This window comes from Apteryx mantelli, chromosome 3, assembly GCF_036417845.1.
Source record: "Apteryx mantelli isolate bAptMan1 chromosome 3, bAptMan1.hap1, whole genome shotgun sequence".
In the NCBI taxonomy this organism is placed as follows: domain Eukaryota; kingdom Metazoa; phylum Chordata; class Aves; order Apterygiformes; family Apterygidae; genus Apteryx; species Apteryx mantelli.
The window spans coordinates 32903112-32922610 of record NC_089980.1 but is presented as its reverse complement, the minus strand read 5'-3'; the positions used below and the strand labels follow the sequence as shown (position 1 = coordinate 32922610).

Here is a 19499-nt window from a genome sequence, read left to right as displayed (position 1 = left end):
AGAACAAATGTTAGATTTTGCATCTGCTACAACTCGCCATTCTATATGAACTATGTCTTACTTCTACTGAAATGAAAAGTTGCCATTGATATCAAAAACACCAGGAAATGGCTGCATTTGAAGAATAAATATTATTCTTCATTTTCTCCTCCTTTTGCCAACAGTTTGTGGTACCTGTGAAACTTGTAAAAATATAAAAGTCAACCATGCAGTTGCAAAACTGACTGCTGCATATTGCAAACAGAAGCCAGTTTTCAGAAATTACTAGTGTTCTAGAACAGATGTGCAAGAACTGCAAATCCAAATCTGATCAGGATCATTCAAAAATTTAGCGTCAGTTCTTATCTCTATGAAAAACGGGCAAAACACTCCTCAAATGCATTAGAAAGGCATTTGCTTTAGGTGTTCTTAGCTATGAAAGCTAACTCACTTCATTACATACATAAGAATTACTCATCTGCAGTAAGAAATGCGTGCTTTCCAGTATGGCCCTTAATCTACTCAAAAACAAAATAAGGATTTGAAGTATTCAGTTTATCTGTTGAAATCATTACAGGAGACCATAGCAACCTAAATGTGCTTTACAACCCTTTCAAGATCCCAAATTTAAGGCATAAAAATGTTCTACCTTATAAAAATAACAAAACAAAACAAAACTCTCAAAGATACCTGATAGGTAAGACTGAACATAAAAAATCTGTATGTTGAGTAACAAATTTTTTTGACTTAATGAAGATTTCACTCACATGTTTGAGAGCAAAGCTGAGCTCATTTAAAGATTATCCAATATTTTGAATACATAAAGTGCTATATAAATGATTAAAATTAGTACTACTATCCATCGTTGAATGGAGAGCTCTCACATCGAAGTCAATGGAAATTCTGCATTACAACACTAGAATCACAGAAGTCTCAGAAACAACAGGTATGAGAATGAGATTAAACAGAATATGGCTATTAAAAATATCTTAAATTAATTAAGGCATTATCACTAGCAGCAGACAATGCTTGAGTCTGAGTACTCTGCAAAATCTAAAATATGATTAAAGAAATCTAGAAATTCTCTTTTAATTAATTTTTAAGTGAAATTCATTGGGTTGACTTATTTTTATGCAAGGTTCAAGTGCACTGTTAAAGCTGAAAACGTTATTAAACCTGAAGCAGTTTTTCAAATATTCCGTATTACTAGGATATTCACTTCAATGTGTATACGCAATATATTTCAGTCATGCTCACATTACATTTTCCGATGAACGAGTGATTTGGACTTTCCTCTGATTTCGGGATTCTTGTAAACAGTCTGTGATTCTCATATAAGTCCAAGCCATTCAATTACCTTGATGTTAACATTGCTGCACAAAGAGTGCTTCACTTACTCTGCTGCTAGCATATGGCAAACTGACTCCCTGAGGTTTTTGGGGAGGGGGAAAGTCACTAACCTTGTAGTGTAGTTCTTCATTGCTCAAAACATACCTGCATTACACCATGCAATGGCACAGACCACATGGACAGACTACAGTGGCGTGACTCTAGAAAAATTTCATTAAACCTGATGGATTTACTTTGGATTTCACTGGATATTACATTAGCCTTAGAGACCCTGTTTTATAAACCATAATGGAGGTAAAGCTCCCCATCGCGCAAGAATAGCAACCACATTTTACACATCCTACATGTAGATGTAATAATTCTGCAGAATTAAAGTTTTGTTTGAGCTCAACCTTACATACACAGGCTATTCTGCCAGCACTAGAGATCTGCACCTGGGCCCACTACTTGATCTCAGCTCTCAGTTGTATCTCAGATTCTCATTCCGCATCTTGGTGGAAAAGTCCTCGTATGCGATTTGGGAGTAGATACAAACAAAGCAGCTTGCTCCCATTGTCTATCACAGTTGCTCTGTGCACCACCACACAGTTTTTGACTTACTATTTGCATCGACCACCTAACAACACCTGTTATATACACCTATTGTTTATTAACAACAATAAAGCCATTAGAAATGGTCAACTGACATGTACACTCTTAAGGTCCAAGTGATGTGAAACATTTAAGGATCTGGCTAGGCTGCGAGAAGAGATGTATTTTTAAAATGTTTCATCTACAATGTTCAGAAAAGTTTAAAAATCAAGGCACACAGGATAGATTCAAACCTCAAGGATAAAGTAGGCTGCCAACAGCAATTTATTTGCCCAATTCATGAGAAAATTCAACTTATTCCATCTACAGTGCAGTTTTAACATGCTAATATTTTTTATTCTCATCCACCTGACTCCAAAATGAAAGCATACATTTCCTCTGCTGATGTTTTTATTCCACTATTAACCTTTCTTCCAATGGCTAGCTGTACTATATTTTTAAAAATGCCGTTTGGAGAAAGAGAAAAAGAATTAAAAGAATAACACTCTATTCTAAGTTGCCTGGATAACAACATTAATATACAGTAATTATACAATTAGTTGTAACATTAAATTCTAGTTATAGCAGAGTGATTACTCGGCAATTATAAGAAGTATATAATTACTCAATAATTAGAAGTATGTAATTACATAACCATTTTATTCAGCTCAAAAATGAACCTGCAAATTTACAATGAGTTAGACAACACAGCAGTTCAAAATTTTTCATTGCTTCTAATAAAAACCTGAGGAGCACTTACACGTTTCCTAACCTAAATTTTAAACAGACAAAAGGTTTTTTATCCCTGTTGCCAGCCAAGCAACTTACAGCTACTGGCAAATGAAATATTGGAAGAGCATTTTTAAAATTCAGGGCTTGCTAGGGATGACTTGCAATATGCAGCTTTGCTTCTTCTCACTGCTTAAACTTTGCTTTCAGTGGGCTGGAAAATGCAGACACACAGGTTCAGCCTGACAGAAAGTGATACAGCGATAACCCTGTCATATCACTCTATGCCATTCCCGCCTAGACTGCCTCAGTATGGACCCTATTTGTGAGTATAAGTGGATGATGCCCCTCTCTTTCCATTTTTCATGTGTATGCTTCTTTCCATCCTGCTCACAGTTTCAAGTTTCGCCTACCACCAAGGGTGCCACATCCCTAAGCAGCAGCTGCCTCAGACACTGGTAAAATTGTAAGAGACATTGTTTCACTTTGGACTAACAGTTTCTAGAATAGAATAGCCACAATACCTACTCTTTCCTGCGCATTTTTGCCTCGTGGCTCCTGTCATGAACTGTCACTAGCGCTTCAGTAAGGAAGGCACCCTCCACAAACAGCTAGCCAGAACGGCGTAGCTAAGAAGGGAGAAAAATTTCTTCTAGAACTTGCCTATCACGTTCTTCAAAACTTTTAGCACCCTTACCAAAAGATGAATTCAGACACAAGGGGGTTCAGAGCCCCTATCACCTGTAACCTCTGCAAAAACTAAACTCTTTGCACATATGAAAGGCTTCCCCATACTCCTTAATCTTTCCCATATTTTTGCATAATGTTTTTTGTTCTTTTGTTAGCTTTCCTCCTACTAAGGCTCTCTATACTTCCACCAATATTTCTGAGGGACTTCTTTGACCTAAGGCTGGTATTTGAGAAAAAGCTGTACTGCTCCCAATTTATTCCTAGTTTACACCAGGCCCAAGTATCTCAGTTCTTCCCTTCCTTGTTACATGAACAGTTATGTACTTAGTTCATCAGCTTGCTCTACCCTCACTAGACTCATTAGGCATATCCTGCTTATTTAATAAAGCTTTACTCCTAACTTACAGATTTAACCAAGTCACTGTTATAGTACTTGGAGAGTCTTCCGAGCATTTTGTTTTTAAGTTTTTCAATCCTGCAATCTTGGGAAAGAGCTACTGTGCTACTAAAAAGTCTTCTAGAATTCCATTTTTTTTGGTGGGAGTCTATGGATGGTGAATAAAAACAGCAATGACCAGTAGGAAGTTCAAAAGAATTACACCCTCCCCACTTGCCCTCTAACTTTTGAGATGCATTTTTTTTGCTCCTCTAAAATGCAAACACAGTTAGAGTTCTTTTGCATCTTATTACCAGAAAAATAGCAGGTATGGCACTCTGTGAACAGGAGCTGTATAAAAAGTTAAGGAGGAAGAAATTGAGTACAGTGATTGTACAGGAGGGCAGGGAGTTTTTAATCTACAGAGAATGAACACAGTCAGATATATGCACTTGTCTGAAGTACTACTACTTATAGAAGTACTTGTTTGCAAATGAAAAACAGTCTCAAAATACCAGCTGCTACCTCTCTATAAAAGAAATAATTTACTCTTCCAATTTTTGAGGAAAAATTATCCAAATGAAGAAAATATGACAAAAGAGTATCCATATATATACTCCAGAACTACATATACTTGAAGCAAAGTCAAGTAATAAAACACCCTTATATTAAAAAAAAAAAAGCACATAGATATTCTATTTTAAATCATGGTTTAAAAGTGCAAAGCCTTATATAGGACTCTAGCCAGTGAGTGTTTGTATTTGAAGGTTCTCTGTATTTTTGGCTGTACAGTTCAAAGGGGTTTCCAAAGAAGACACGCATTCCTTTTATCGAGCACTAGTGTAAATAGGTGAATAAAACTCATGTGGGCCGGTGGTGCGTAAATTACTGCTGTCCTGGGTCCATCATCCTATGGGGTTCACTAGATTGAAATAACATAAATGGGTATCCTTTTCCATTCTTGTTATAATCATTGTCACAAGAATTTTAATGCCTCATATATTCCGTAATTTTTTTCTCTGTGCTGTACTGCTCTGACCTTTTCAATATTCTGTAATTTGACTGGCTGGCCATTTCAAGTTCTCTCCTTTTTACAGCCTTATTAACTTGTGGGGAAGAGGTGAAATGGACAGCCAATCAGAATACATAATATTGCAAAGGTCACGGTAGTACAGTATAGGAGCAGCAGACACAGAATACTGTATATTAGTCATTAGGGTTCTGATACCTTATTCATGTGACAAAGGTTGTAAGGAGCGTAGAAAATGGCACAACATGAAACCATTCTCATGACAAAGACTGCGATGGAAAAAAGAGACAAACCAAACCAAACATGTTCTTCTTAGATTTAAAAACTGTGGGGTTTTTTTCCAGAATTTGCCACATTTAAAGGTAACTCTTCCCATGTGAATCAAAATTAACATTTTTAAAGGGAAAGGTAGTAAATTGAGCATTGCTTTTCATGTACTAAACAGCAAAACCTCATTTTTCATATGTGTGCACAATCTTTTCCAAATCACTCAACATTTTTATTACTATTATTGTTTGCACTTATGATTATTAAAGGAATAAGTTTAAACACAACCATTTTAATGTGTCTGTACCACAAAAACATCAACACCACTATACTCTGCTGCTGACTGCAGGAAGCAAGGAGGTTAGGTGAGCGAAAAATATCACTGGGTGCTCACTTGTTTTTCCTTCCCTAATCATCAAGAGTTGGCCATCATTACACAGATGATATTGGTTAAAATCAGTTTCCATACACTTCTGTTCACATTCTGATGGGACTTCAACAACTCAGTCTTTTTTATAAGACAGAAAATTTCTCCCGCCTCTTACTTGTGGTGCAGCATGCTATAGATTGGCTGACTGCTCATTTTATCCCCAGAACTGTCTGAACATAAGTGATATTACAGGTTCATTACTTGTAAAATGCAGAGAGATTTCAACCTAAAAGATATTTAGGCCTGAAACACTTAAGTCTTGATCATCATAAATATTTAAAAAGCTACTATTTTCTTTCAATATTATTACTTCTAGACAATGTGAGGCTTTGTTCACAGAAGTACACAGTACATATTGTATGCTACTACATGGCAAGAGACATTTTATTACGTGAGTCTAAGGTTTTGTTTCATATTCTGAAATATTACTACCAATCTATACTGTTTCCATTTTGTACATACAGGTCCTGATAACCTTGCTTACATTAAAGAGTATGTTGTTCCACAGTATTCAAACAGATGTAAGTGGAACTCTTTCCAATGCAGAAGGCTACTCAAAGAATAAAAGTAGCCAAAATCCGGCTCACAGAACAGTTCATACAAAGATCTAAAGAACTGGACAAAGATCACTTAGTTAACTGGCACAAAAACTTACAGTTATTTTTATGCCAACTTTATATATAAAGAGGTTAAGCATCTTATCTTAGCTCACAGAAGAAGCTAAAGTCAGAATAGGAAAACAAAAATGAAACAAAAGCAACTCACTTATTCATTCTCTTTCCCCATTTTCCATTCATCTAGTCCTAACTTAGCACAAAGTTCTGCCCCTGCTCTGGTTTCTGGTTCTGTGCCACTAAGTTTTCTAGGGAAAATTCTCTGAACATGCACACTTCCTCTTCTATAAGCTCATTCTTTTGTCCATTAGTTTTGCCTATTCTTCAGCCTCATTAACTCCCACATGAGCTATTCCTTTCCTCCCGACTAAGATTTTTCTTCCCTCCCTCTCTCCCTTTCCTAGCTTTTCTAGCGCAGTATTCAGAATCAAAAACATGACTTTCCATTAGTTCTATCCCATTAAAAATAGCTAAATATCTTTCCCCACCATTTTGGTGACTACCTCTTCCTAACCACTGCCATAATTAACTCTTTTCCAAGTGTCATCCTAATTGTCATATGACAATTGTCTCATGAAGCGTTATCCATTCTTTGATTTGACCCCCTCTCCCTCTTTTCAAGAGTTTTTTTTTTTTTCCCCCCCAGATGAGTGCATTGCTGCTCTTGTTTCAATCTACTGAACCGCTATTTGTTCCTCTGCTCCTGAGTTGACAGATGCATTGTTCCTAAGGACAGATTATGGTCTCGATCCATCAAACTCACTCCAAAACTTAAAGTCTCTCTTACAGAGAACCTGCACTCCCATTCTTAGGGGTCAGGGAGAGTTGCTGGATGAGGCAAGATGGGTAATTGAAAAGTACAGTGGTAAAATGGAAAAACTATGAATCCAAAATATTCACCTTCGCCTGTAAATAACGAACACTTCACATTGAAAAACTTCAGCTTTTTTCTTTTTTTCCTGACAATTATAGTATCTTTTGGTTTTAAGAGTGGAAGATATGAAATATTTAAAGAAGAAAAAAAGTCCATATCACCCCATACAGCAGGAGTCTGAAAGCCCAGAGACACAGATTTAGCTTCTGACTATATTACTCAGTTTGTTTCTTTAGCAGCTCAGTTTCCCTCACTATAAAACAGGCAAAGGTACCTTCTGTGACTTTTCACAGACTTAAATTTGATGCAGCCAGCTTAGACTGTCTTGGGGCTTACAGTGTGCATATGCTGAATGTTCTGTGCATCATTCTGAGCTACATCCGTGTTACACAGACACCTGAAATCTGCAGCAGATAGGACTCATTCCAGTCCTACGATTACTGACCTTACTTGAAAAATCTGTAGTAATATTTAACATGCAAAATTTAAGGAGAGCTTAAACTAGGAACAACAGGGGAGGCAGACAGGCTGACCAACAGTCAAGTGAGGAAGTGGTGGACTGGGTTGGCAAGCAAAGGGTGCAGGGTGATGTGGACAGGAGGGATCTAGTAGTCAGCAAAACAAGGCTGACATGTGGTCACCCAAAGTGTATGCACACAAATAAGGAAGTGCCTACAGATCAGCTTTACAGGCAAAGCGCTCATGTCCTTTCTGGAAAACCGGTACAACTGGGGTCTCTCTGAACTGCCTGTACACTAACACATACAGCATGGGGAACAAACAGGAGGAACTGGAGGTGTGCATACAATCGCAAGGTTACAATCTCATTGGGATCACGGAGATGTGGTGAGATACACATGACTGGAGTGCTGCAACAGATGGATACTATATCTTTAGGAAGGACAGACTGGGAAGACCAGGAGGAGGAGTAGCCCTTTTTGTGAGAGAGCAGCAGGAATGCATGAAACTCTGCCTTCTGATAGACGATGAACCAGCTAAGAGCTTATGAGTTAGCATTAGCAAGAAGACCAATATAGCTGAAATTGTGATGGGTGTCTGCTAGAGGAAGTAGATGCCTTCTTCAGACAACTGGAAGAAGCCTCACGTTCACAGGCCCTGGTCCTCCTGGAGTATTTGAACCACCGCAGTATCTGCTGGAGGGAGAACGCAGCAGGGCACAAGCAATCCAGGAGGTTTCTCAAGTGCATTGATGACAGCTTCCTGACACAGGTGATCAAGAAGCTGATGAGGGGTCTGCTGGACCTGATATTTACAAGCAAGAAAGAATTGTTCAGGGAAGTGAAGGTTGGAGGCAGTCCTGGCTGCTGTAACCATGAGTCAGTAGATTTCAGGATCCCGAGAGAAGGCAAAAAAAACAAAAACAAAACCAAAACCCCCAGGATCGCAACCCTAGATTTCAGGAAAGCAGACTTTAGCCTGTTCAGGGATCTGCTTGGAAGAATCCCACGGGATACAGCCCTGGAGAGGAGAAGGGTCTAGGAAAGCTGGTTAACTTTCAAGGATCACCTCCTCCAAGCTCAAGAATGGTCCATCCTAGTGAGCAAGAAGTCAGACAAGAGAGGCAGGAAGCCTGTATGGTGAGCTAGGAGCTCCTGATAAAACTCAAACATAAAAGGAAGCATGTGAGAGGTGGAAGCAGGGACAAGTGACTCAGGAGGAATATAATGACACTGTCCAAGCATGACAGGGTCAGAAAAGGCAAAGTCCACCTGGAGTTGAATTTGGCAAGGGAGGTGAAGGGCAACAAGAAGGGCTTCTACAGGTATAGCAGTAGCAAAAGAATGACTAGGGAAAATTTTGGCCCACTGCTGAATGGAAATGGGGACCTGATCACAAAGGACATGGAGAAGACCAAGGTACTAAAAGTCTTCTCTGCCTTGGTCTTTAGTGGTAAGACTGGCCTTCAGGAATCCCATATCCCTGAGACCCATGGGAAAGTCTGGAGCAAAGAGGACTTACCCTTGGTGGAGGAGGATCATGTTAGGGAACATTTAAACAAACTGAATGTACACAAGGCCGTGGGACCTGATGGGATATACTCATGAGTGCTGAGGAAGCTGGCTGATGTCACTGTGAGACCACTCTTGATTATCTTTGAAAGGTCATGGTGGTTGGGAAGGTTACTGAGGACTGGAGGAAAGCAAATGTTACTCCTGTCGTCAGGAAGGGCAAGGAGGAGGATCCAGGGAACCACAGGTCAGTCAGCCTTACATTGATCCCTGGGAAGGTGATGGAGCACGTGATCTTGGAAAACGTTTCCAAACACATGAAGGACAAGAAGGTGATTGGGAGCATGGATTTATGAAGAGAAAATTGTGCTTAACCAACCTGATAGCCTTCTGTGATGAGAAATGTGGCTTGGTGGAGAAGGGGAGAGAAGTGGATGCTGTTTACCTTGAAATTTGGCAAGGCTTTTGCCACTACCTCACATAACACCCGCATAGACAAACTGATGAAGTATGGACTAGAAAAATGGAGAGTGCAAAGGGTTGAAAACTGGCTGAATGGGACAGCTGAGAAGGTTGGAATCAGTGCCATAAAGTCCAGCTGCAGCCTGGTCACTAGTGGTATACCCAAGGGGCTGACACTGGGTCCAGTACTGTTTAACATCTTCATTAATGACCTGAATGATGGGACAGAGTGCACCCTCAGCAAGTTTGCGGATGATACAAAACTGTGAGGAGTAGCTGATACACCAGATGGTTGTCCTGCCATTCAGAGGGACCTCGACAGACTGGAGAAATGGGCAGACAGGAACCTCTTGAGGGTTAACAAAGGGAAGTGCCAAGTCCTGCGTCTGGAGAGAAATAACCCCTCGCACCAGTACAGGCTAGGGGGCTGACCAGCTGGAGACCAGCTTTGCAGAAAAAGACCTGGGAGTCCTGGAGGAGAGCGAGTTGGATATGAGCCAGCAAGGTGCCCTTGTGGCAAAGAAGGCCAAAAGCATCCCAGGCTCCATGAGGAAGAGTGTTGCCAGCAGGTCGAGGGAGGTGATCCTTCCACTCTACTCAGCACTGAGAAGACCACATCTGAGTGTTGTGTCCAGTTCTGGGCTCCCCAGTACGAGAAAGACATGGACATACATGGACATACTGGAGCAGAGTCCAGCAAAGGACCACAAAGGTGATTAAGAGCTTGGAGTATCTGTCATACAAGGAGAGGCTGAGAGAGCTCAGATTGCTTAGCTTCAAGAAGAGAAGGCTCAGGAGGATCTTATCAATGTTTATAAATACCTGATGGGAGGAAGTAAAGAAGTCAGAGCCAGACTCTTCTCAGTGGTGCTCAGCGACAGGACAAGGGGCAATGGGCACAAACTGAAATACAAGAAATTCTGTTTAAAAATAAGAAAAAACTTCTTTACTGTGAGGGTGCCTGAGCACTGGAACATTTTGCCCAGAGAGGTTGTGGGGTCTCCATCCTTGGAGATATTCAGAAGCCATGTGGACAGGGTCCTGGCTAACCTGCCCTAGCTGACCCTACTTTGAGCAGGGGTGGAGGTTGGACTAAATAATCCCCAAAGGTGCCTTCCAACCTCAACCATTCTGTGATTCTATGAGTCTATGAAAATTTCCAGAATACTTCAAAACCTTTAAGGCAAAGCAGGGGCAATTATTGCAACAAAAGCATGTTCTTGTCAGTAGAAATGAGTGATTGCTAGTGTTATAAACACAAAGGAATGCATATTTATCTGCTTGTTAATTCTATGGACTCAAATAGGAAGAAATTCCACAGCTTGTTGGTGAAGCTTATATAGGAAAGTTAGCATGGACTCCATAGTCAGTTAATAACTGGCTGAGATAAGGTTCTGTCAAGATGGCAGGCAGTGGAGAATAGAGCACAGTCTCATCTGCCTTTTGAACTTCTTGTTCAGTCCTACAAGTCTTTCAGTTGAATTTGTTTCATTAAGACCTTCCAGTTCAAACAGTGAATTAAGTATAGTGCTAAATCTCTGCATAAGAATATTCATTGTTATTGTAACTCACTTTACTGCAACAGCACTAAGGGGCATCAGTCATGGAAAACCCACCTGCTGTATGGACACACTAAGTAGTCAGTCCATGGCCTAAAAAAAAAATAAAAATAAAAAAATCATAAAATATGGTGAGGCTACCCAACTCTGGCAAGCATTCCACAGGTGGAAACAGATTATGTGGACTTCACACATGCCTCCTGTGTTCAGGTTCTACAATTCTCAGCTCCACATGAATAGGGAAAACTGGACCTACAAGCATGTTGCCTTTTTCACATGTGGGTGACAATGAAGAAAGGTGGGTGCCAAGGATTACTATGGACACAGTGGTCATGGGGCCTATATATGACATGAACCAGCAAGAGACTCTGGGGGATCTTCCGAAGAAAAGGATGGGCTATGGTGGATGAGCTGGAGAAATAACAAACAGACCAATAGAAGCATTTCTTAACTCTTGAGATGCTACAAACAGTGAAGAGCACATGAAACTCTCCCTGCCCAGAAGCCGTGTATTGAGATGGGACTCAAAAGGATTCACAACTGGTTAAGGCACGAGCTCAACACAAGCTTCCACACCTTATTACATCAAATTACTCAAAATGTCAGCTGGCTATAAAATATCAGAGCTCTTTGGACAGACTCTTCCTCTTACTCCATTTGGTGGAGTAAGCCAGGAACTGCTGACTGGTGGTAGTCAATGACTCTCCAGTCAGGAAGCCATTCAAGTGGGGCAGTCAGGGCACAGTCTATCTATTCTGGCACTAACAACTTTAAGATTGTTCAGTGATACCTACACATTTCCAGAAATTTTGAAGTAAAATTGACACAACTGGAAGTTGGGCGGAGGGAGCAAAACAAGTTGGTACCTGAACAAGCCAAGAAACCCTGACCTAGTTTTGCTTGGTTTTGTTTTTTGTTTTTTTCCTGAACACACAATTTATTAGTTGCTCATGTATTACCTGCCATCTTTAGATCTCAGAACTAGTTATGGAGTAGTTTAGCAGTCATCATACAATGGAAAGACAATCAGCTGCAAAAGTTTGTCTTGCAATAGCCTGTATAATCATGTCTGCTAAATGCAAAAAGTCAACTTGCTTATAAGACAGTAAGAAACTAGCCTAGACTAGAATTCTAAAATTCTGAACTCCAGAGCTAAACAAAACCTTTTCTCTGTCAGCCCTCTAATCAGGGGACAAGAAAAATCTATTTACCCAGTGTTGCACTGCATAAAGGAGAAAGGCCAAGCGTCTACAGCTGTACTGCTAGCTCACTCAAGACGCAACTCACAGTAGCATATGAAACTAGTGAGATGTTTGCTTCAATTGGGGAAAATTTACAACACCTTTGAAAAGATTTAGCACACAACATTCTGTATTGCTCATTTACTGCCTGAGAAGCAAAATGCCTCTATGAACTCCTGACTCCCTAGTGTGTCTCCTTTCCTGCCCCAGCATGGTTTAGTAGTCCAAGTGGCGTAATATCACCTAGTATATAAATGACTGGAAAGCATCAAATAACAAAAATGTTTGCTGCACTCACGATGTTAAACCAATGACAAAGCATGTAATTATTGACTTAATGTATTTTGCTTGAGTGTTTTATAGATGAATAATGAGGTTTTAAAAACTTTATATTTCAGGAGAGATTTTACATACTAAAAAAAGTTCAGAAACAGTTAGCTTTAAGATCTTCAAGTTTATTCTTCCATGATTAGAGCCTTCTTTCTCTAGCTAGTAGCAGCACAAAAATGGAGATTATCACAGTATCTGGTTTCTGAATCTATGCCCATAATTCATGGATGCCAATAAGAATTTTCCATTCTCTAGGGACACTATCAGAAGGAGACTAGCTAAATACACAGAGTAGAACTGGGAGTCTCAAATCCATAATCAAATATCTAGATTGATTGTGTCACTTGCACTTGTATTGATTTCAATTGGAGCAGCTGACCCAAGGGAATAATAAAAATGTGGAATAAAACTGATTTATGAGAACAAAATAAATCCTTTTGGGAGTGGTAATGAATTGGTACTATTTAACCCTTTCAATCACAAAGGGAAAACACTATTTATTTTTTCAGAATGCTGAGTTAGCCAAAAGAAGTCATATAAAAAATGCCAATACTGTCAAATGCCATTACACTTAGTAGTAATACTCCAGAAGGAATGAAGCTCTAAACTGGATCTGGGATTTTTATTTGACATGAGACATTCTTTCAGCTTTTCCAATCACCTTAGATGAGGCATCATAAATGATGCACTTGTAGATTGAAAGAACCATAGAATCACTCAGGTGAGTGTTTATTATACTTATAGAGTAGCTCTCTGTTCAAAGCAAAACCGTGTAGAGTAACATAAATATCAATGTTAACTGGACATATCATCCCTAAGAAGGCCTATCATAGTAGCCTGATCTTTCTGACATAACACTAGAAAGTTAAATAGTCAAAATCTGGTATGATCCCCATTATACAGTCCAAATAAAAACATCAAATCTTGCCAAATCCCAATTTTCATCATGCTTTCTCTACTCTGAGAAAATAGATGGGTTTTATATTAGTCTCTAAAGATGAGCAGATTTGTTTGAGACCAAAACACACAACTATCTAAACCAAATTTCTTCATCTAGGGAGGCACTAGTGACATTATATATTATTTTGTTTGGGTCATGTATTTACAACATTTACACAAATAATTTTGTGTGCCCAATGTCTTACACTGCTTTCTGCACTTGGGATTTATCATAGATACCTAAGGACTACTAATTTGGTCTCCTCATTCTTCAAAGAGATTAAAAACTGTAAAGAACATTCATTAACTAAAAGACTGTTTTCATAAGAGAACTGCTCAGCCAATTCCCTTTTATTCAATACTCCTTACCTGTGCCATCTCCAGAAGAATGAGTATCATTCCCTAGGCTATTCTGAGGGAGTAGGGATGGACTCAAAGACTTTCCTGCTATCAGCAGTCACTAGGAATTTGAGCCTGTCAGAATAGATAATACATAGCTCACGGAAATGGGGCTCAGCCTTATGTACTCACTTCATAGTATGAAAGCTAATAAACTACAGGACACAGTATAAAAACAGACCAGTGTACATGTTAAAAAATATAACTATATGAATAGAGAAATGCAGAAGGTCAGTTAAAAAGTACTATTCACAGTCTGATGCTAGAGTGTTATCAAAGAAACAATCCAATGCAGAAATTAGAGACAGTTCTTTCTTTTGCTTTTCTGCAAGACACTTGCACTAGGAAATAGAAAAGAGCAACATATCTGGTGCTGAAGAAAATCAAGCTAGTAGTTCGTATACCGTGAAGCTGTTCAAAAACTACTGAAGCTTGACTAAACTTTACCCAATAATCATCCTAAAGTGTGTACAAAACCATTAGTTTTCTAGCCATGCAAATCAAACTTTAAATGCCATATTCCTCAAAGCTGAAGATTCCCTAAATCCTGCTCTAGTGAATGGCTTAAACACAATTATTCAACAATAGAGGATGCATCCTCTTTTTTTTTTCCCCCCATCAAGCATCTTTAGGACAACTGCTTAACCTCCATTTCAGTTAACAGTAATACCTAGCACTTACAGTCTGAAAACATATACACATTAACTATTAATCCTGGCAATGCTGCAGAGAGGTAGATAGATATTATTATTGTCATGTTACAAACATGGAAACAGCTACAGAGGGGTTAAATGATTTGCCCAAGATCACCAGGGTAGATGAGATGCATGCAAAAGATTTATGATTACCCAGTAATGCCCTCAGTTCACTAGACCAACCACAGTGCAATTTCACCAGGATCTAGAAACATCAAAGGCATTCCACAGCTATAATTTTCTTTTCTTTTCTTTCTCTCTCTCATTCTCTCTCTCTCTAAAGCTAGACTCATACTAAAACAATTATGAATCGCAGTATAATTTCTTAGATCCTTCAGAGGTTATAAAGAATTGTCTACTGAAATCCTACGAAAATGCAGCCTTCTACATGGGCTGAGTATCTGTCCCAGTGTGAATTAGCTTTTGGCTGGTTCATTACCATAAAACTTTGCCACAGTATTATTGTGCAAAGGATTCTCAGAGGGGCTTACACACAGAGTTTTATTAGTGGGGTCTGTAGCTGATGGCATACATCAACTCTATTGATGGAGGGAGGGAGGGAGGGAAAAAAGGAGGGAGGGAGAGAAAGGAAGAAATGGGAAAACTCTCCTTAATGACCAGCTTGGAAAAGCAGCTATGGATTCCCACGCAGGCTTCTTTCTCTGGGGGGTGGGGAGGGTGTATGTCTAGTGCAGCAGGTGGCAATGGTGATGATGACAAGGCTGCTGCTGATGGCAATGATGATGATTTTCATCACGCTGTTCCCTACCACTACTTTTCATTGGGACTCACTCAAATGCCTATTGCTTGGTCTCATTATGACACTATTAGTGCTGACTGTAGTATGTTATCATGGTGCAAGTGTTGCACACATTGATCATTACACGTCTGTGTGCATATATTAACAGATAATATTTATCAAGCATTTAAACGAGTATTATCTAATTTGTAGTGTACTATGTTTTGGAAGGTAAAGAAGGGAGCAAAGGGATGATTTTCATGCCAGTAGTAGCTGCTCCCATGAGAACCTCCTGTGATAACACTATTGGAGTTTGTAGGTGCAGGTCCATGAGAAAAATAATCTGAGAATAACATCATGAGAACTATAATGAAAAAATACTGCCACAGAGGCTCTGGAAAACCCTGTCTCAACCATTTCAGAGAAAGGTTACAGAGCTGCAAATAGCAGGCCCTTAGCATTACTAAAGCTAAGGCACTAAGGTATCTAAGGCACCAACACAGCAGTACAACAGATTGTAGCAGATTAAAGCCTACTATATATTACAAAGGTAACGGGTAAATTACTGATATCATTGATACCACATACTTTTGCAGAGTCACATAAGTGTTCATTTTGAAAACTCTACCCTTTTAAGCTCAAGGACCTCTAACTCTCCTCAGCCCAGCTTCTTGAAGAAGGGAATATTATTATTCTTCTTATTGTCAAATTTAGTGTGCCTGCGCTATTAAAAAAAAAAAAAAAATCAAGGATTACTACCAGGGAATTCAGGCTTTGTAGGCTGCAGAATGTATACAGTTACCATGTAATCCTAAATTACTGGAGTGAAGTTGGGGTGACTTTTCCCTACTCACAACAGATAATGATCTGTCCCTGGCACAAGAACACAGGAGGTAAAAAACATCCTTGGTAAGTGATTGAACACAGCAGGAACACAGCGCTGATATTTACCTGCTTTGGAAAAAAAAAAAAAAATCAAGCTTTTGTAGTACCACCTTCTTGAATGTTTCAGCTACATAAGAGGAAAGGCTCAATAACTGCTCAATAATAGGCTAAAAATTTAGCAACTGTTTGATGGAATAGCTTGTCTTGAAAATGAATGATACGCTTTGATTACATATAAGGAATGACTAAACTTCTTTCTTTTAAAAGATTTTTTTGCAAAGATTAAAGCACATCTTAACTTTTATCTCTTGTCAGGTATTGCATGGTAATCTACACATAGATATTTATATTCTGAAGTAATTATGCAAACAATTGTGATTCTTATGCCTAAAAGAAAGCTTCCATTCACTAAGAAAACTGGCCTAATGTGTCTCTTAGAAATGTTTTAGTCATTTCCAAAACATATTAATTCTCAAAAATTGGCACTTTTTTTTTCAGTTGGTCAGTTCTAAAGGTAAAGTGCATACCTTGTTCAGCCTCTTCAAAGATAACATCCCACAGAACTTTCACTCTCCATTCTCAGGCCTTCAACACAATACAGACTGAGAGCTTTAAGATGCTTTAGTATTGCTCTTCTCACTTCTACTGGCATCAGCAGATGGTATGTCTTCCCCCAGCAGACACTGTGTTAAGCAGTAGCTTGATTCTTGACATTCCCTATTTAAATTCTGATTGGAGAACATGCTTAAAGCATTGTGCCCAATCAAGGTTGTAAGAGGAAACCTCTGTTAGAAGTCAACCTGTTTATGTACGTAGCTTTTTTTTTTACAAGAAATTACTGTATCCTACTGTGAGAATTCTCCAGTTTGCCAAGAGAACAAGTAGGCCGAGGAGAAGCTTTCTGGCACAGGATCTCCAAATAAGCAGAATTACCAGATGAATCATTCTTCCTTTACACAAAAATACAAGATGAACTACCATCCTGAAAAGTAAGAAACTTGGACAATATGGTATCAATAGAAGTGATGAAAACTACAAAACCAGAAAACAATGTCTTGACTTTTACTTTGATTAGCAACACAGATTTCTGAGTGTAAACCTGCAACTTTGTGTTGTGAAACTCGCTAAGGACATATAGCTAGCTAAGGATTCTTCTGATGTCAAACTTGCATTCAAACGCATCACAGTGTCCACGGGACTACAGATCTGGATTCACATTGCACTAATGTAGTCATGTGACACAGTATGAAGATGAGGGTGACACAGTATGAAGATGAGGATTTCCTCCAACTTTCTTTTCTGAAAAGGGGTAATACTGATTCTTCCTGTACTATGAACTTCATTTCAGATATGCAAATACAATTAAAAACAACTCTGTTCTTAATCCTAACTACACTGAGGATAAATGGGGCTGGCATGAGGAAAACACCTGTATGAAGCCTGCCCCTGTTACCTTTCCCCCTCAGGTCCTCTGCAAATTGGAAGTGTTTCAGATCAGTTCAAGAACTTAAATTCTTCTTAAGGAAAGAAAAGCTAGTTGAGATCTGGTAATTTTAATGTTTCATGCCTTGGACTGACCAATTACAAAATAAATTCCTCTTTTAGGCTTCTTCCAAGGAGGCACCAGGACTTAAATGACTTGAGGCAAGACAACCTGTCTTTGCAGGAAAACATGTTGCCAGGAGCATTGCAGAGTTGGGACAGAGCCCTCACTTTGTAAAATCATGTTTGATCCCCATATGCAGTTTGATGGGAACAAATACTTGTCTGGAAAACATACCTGCACAAATCAGAATGGTGAAACAGACTCAGCAAGGCTCCTTCCTACGTTTGAACAAGTACTTGCAAAGAAAAAAATTATCAGAAGAATATATAGTTGAATTTGAAAATGAAGGGTAATTGATACAGAAATTGCTCTTGCATATATTGTTAAAGTATGGTCAAATTACCCCCCAAAAAACCAAAACCATTATCAGCATCCTCCTCTGATGGAAGAAAATCCAAACTACTCATGGTGATCTGCGTTTCACACTTGCGATTCCACAGGGGCCTTTTCAATCAGTTTGTGTTACCATTTCCTTCTCTTCCAGTTTGGCTATTGATAAATGTTGACCATGAGCATGCTAACTGCCCAAAAATAAATGCCATCAACAGCAACAAAACTAAACAGCAATGAAAACTAGGACATGCATTAAAAAGATATTTATATTGCATGCTTAAACATTCAAAAGTCAGCAAATGACAAACTTAAAGGTGTTTATTCAGTTAGAACTTTCTGTCTTGTTTTTATGTATTACAATAGAGTTTTTACTGATGCATTGTAGGTTTTACTGTAAAATCATAAATATTCCCCCTCAAAAACAACAGCATCTTTAAAATTTTTGCAAATGATATGACCCCATTAGAACATAGCCTAGCATGAAATACAACTTATTATAACAAAGAAATAACCAATAAGCTCTCAAACTGTTTAATAAACTTTTAATTCCTATGAGGTGCACATATTGGAAAAAGCAGCTAGACAGAAAGTTAGATGATATCTTAAATAAATATGATGAATGGCAGACCTATTTGGTAGAAAGCCAGTTTATATAAAATCTAAGACAGTCAGACACAGATGTGCGTGTGTGAAATTTGAAAGGTTTGGAATAGGACAAAAAAGCAGCTAAGCCTGGGGACATCTACAGAATCTACAGCATAAGATCAGCTGACTTCTCAAAAGTGTTGGAATAACAAGTTCATGACAGAGAAAGTGTTAAATTACATGTTATTTAAACGCTTTCCATGTCATCAACCTGCTATCTCAACATACCATATGCTATAGTAGGTCACTGATAAGATAACAACATATCAAGCAGAGTTTCACAATATACATTAGGGAGCGTGCTGTAAAAATATAGAAATACAGCATGCATTAGAAAAGATCACTCTCTTATATAGTGGTATCCATTGCCCTGTCCAGGGGCCGTACTTATGCAGAAGGATTTCAGCACTTCAAGAAGTGTATATCTCATGAGTTCATCCTTCAGAGGCTGAACATCTCTTACTTAAAAGGAAAAAAAAACAACATGGAAATATTATAGGCTTGAATGTAGACCTGCCAAGTCCTATGTAGTTAAGTTACAATTGAAAGAGAGAGTGATCTAAATCTCAATCTCAACCCTTTGATCAAACACAATACCCACCATGTTATTAAATTATAGGTACCTCTGCAATATGCCCTTGCATGCTTAAATATTTATTCGGGTTTCTATAGCTTCAATTCTTTCTCTCAACTTCAACACTTCTATTTCATTTAAAAACATCTAAGTAAGTAAAGGAATTAAGTAAATACTACATTTTTATTGAAGCATTGCCAAAAATCTATGATT

The 19499-nt window shown here is 38.7% G+C and overlaps 1 protein-coding gene across 1 annotated transcript in view; it reads right to left on the bottom strand.

Annotated features, from left to right (window-relative positions):
* USH2A (usherin) overlaps positions 1 to 19499 on the bottom strand; it is a 409459-nt gene that overhangs the window by 168140 nt on the left and 221820 nt on the right. The window lies entirely within an intron of this gene.